Below are 2,318 nucleotides of genomic sequence, written 5' to 3'. Positions count from 1 at the left end.
CATAAAAGCTAAAATAAAATTAAACACAGAGGGACAAAGAAATGATCCTGTGAATATGCTTAACTCTTCAGCGGACACACCAGTATAAATTGCCTTGTTGATGTTTCTTCAATTTGTCCAACTCCTTCTTCTGATTCTCAATGTGATTCTTCAGCTTCTCCAACTCTTTCTTCTGAGCATCCACCTCAGCCTTCTGGCCCTCCAGTACTTTCTGCTTTGCATTTACAGCTACACAAAGACAATAAAGAACTTTTTAAAGTTCACTGTCTGTGGTGATTGTTCCAATATATTTGTACAAAAAAATCATAAAATGATGCAGCATAAAGCAGCTTTGTAACATAACAGACATTTCCTAATGCTACTCGTGTGCAGGTTCTTTGTTATTGGTAGTTTTTTTCTGTTATTGATCTGCGGTAAACTGGAAGTCTCTTTTTTCACTGTTTGCGTTTTTAAGACAAATGTCTGTGGATACGTGGTTATGTGGAGCTACACAGAGAAGGGAGATGTAGGAGGCCTCGACATTTACACCTCACAAACAAGCTGATTGGTTAATATCTCAGGAGGAAACAGAAAGAGGAGCAGCTGGCCAACTTGCCTGTCTTCCAAGTACCTAGGTGCACCTAATATCTCTGAATGCAGCCCACACACATTCACATATGTGGAACACACCTGAGGATTATTCTGGTAGAATTTAGTTTAACTACTCTAGAAAACTACATACACCTGTGCTCAGCTGTAATTTGATGAGAGGTGTGGTCCACCCTAGCCTTCGTCTTGTGTTAGGGTCGGCACCGACCCATTTTCAGTTTTAAATGCATAAAAGAACCATATACATTTGTTTATTACATCAAGGCTTTTTGACATTGTCAGTAACCTCTATTTGAACAAAATAAAAAAAATTAAAAACTTTTAACTAAATTATAATATACTCTTATTATACTCTACTTGCAGAGTTCACATCTCCAATTTACAGCTTCAAAAATGAGAAAGATTTTCAATGAGCCAAGTTTTGGGTAGTATTTTTGGTGAAAATGAGGAAGTAAACACAGAAGAACAAAGCGACATGGATGAGCAGGTTTCTGAGGAGGAAGACAATGTGGAGTTTCATCCAGAAGAGACAGACACATCTGATGAGCCTGATGAGGAGGACACCATTGAAGAATTTGCTGAAAGATTCAAGTCCAAAGATGGTAAAATCTTTTGGAAGTCAGTACCTGATGATTCACATGGCAGGGCAGCTGCTGCAAATGTCATCAAAATGACCCCTGGAATCACAAGGTTTGCTGTGATGAGAGTCAGTGACATCAAGACATGTTTTGAGCTTTTTATGCCATTGTCACTAAAAAGAGTCATTCTTGCTTTGACAAACCTTGGAGGAAAAAAAGTCCATGGTGACACGTGGAAAGACATTGATGAGGAACACCTAGATGCTTACATTGGTGTTCGTCTTCTTGCTGGAGTGTACAGATCCTGCAATGAGTCCACTGATAGTCTCTGGGATGCATCAACAGGCAGAAATATTTTTCGGTCAACAATGTCACTTATGGTATAAAAATCTGGGCAGCCTGTGATTCAAAAAACAAGCTATGCCTGGAATTTACAGATTTACACAGGCAAAGTCGCAGGAAAACATGTGGTCCTCGACATGACTACTGGACTGCCAGGTAACAATATCACTTGTGACAATTTTTTGTGACAATTTACCAGCTATGACCTTGGACAAGAGCTTCTCAGGAGGAAACTTTTAGTGAAGTTTTAGTGAAATAATTTTATTTTTTGGCTTTTCCTTGAAGTAAATGTATATGAGTCAAAACTGATCCGTAACACCATAGATGTTACTATTGTTAAAAATATTAAAAAAATAATTAAACTGAACAAAATTATTAAAGTGATGTGTTCTAACATCCCTCAATAATGGTAAGGTAACAAAACAATTTTGTATTTATTTATATTTTTCTATTGAGGTTCATTTTACAATGTTTAAGATCGAGTGGTATGCTGAGAAAAAAAAGCCCCAAAAGGCCCACACCTAAAACATTAAAACTAATATTTTCATTGAAAAAGAAGCCTAACAAGGTAACCAACAAATGAGAAACAAATTAACTCAACATGCTTGTGTTTGGACTGTGGGAGGAAACTGGAGGAAACCCTCACAAACACAGGGGAGAACATGCTCAATTCATACAGAAAGGCTGCAGATGGCCAGGGATTCAAACTGGGGACCTTCAACCTGTGAAGTTGCAGGTCTTACCACCTCACCACTGTGCTGCCCACTCTACATTTACTCCACTAATGGTGGAGTAAATTGTTAATGTTAA

The 2,318-nt window shown here is 38.0% G+C and overlaps 1 pseudogene; it reads left to right on the top strand.

Annotated features, from left to right (window-relative positions):
• Nucleotides 1-1,063: 1,063 nt before the first annotated feature.
• LOC137108236 (uncharacterized) lies at nt 1,064-1,759 on the top strand (annotated as a pseudogene).
• Nucleotides 1,760-2,318: the final 559 nt, after the last annotated feature.

This window comes from Channa argus, chromosome 22 (genome assembly GCF_033026475.1).
Source record: "Channa argus isolate prfri chromosome 22, Channa argus male v1.0, whole genome shotgun sequence".
NCBI classification, from domain to species: Eukaryota; Metazoa; Chordata; class Actinopteri; order Anabantiformes; family Channidae; genus Channa; species Channa argus.
This window is presented reverse-complemented; position numbering and strand designations above follow the sequence as displayed.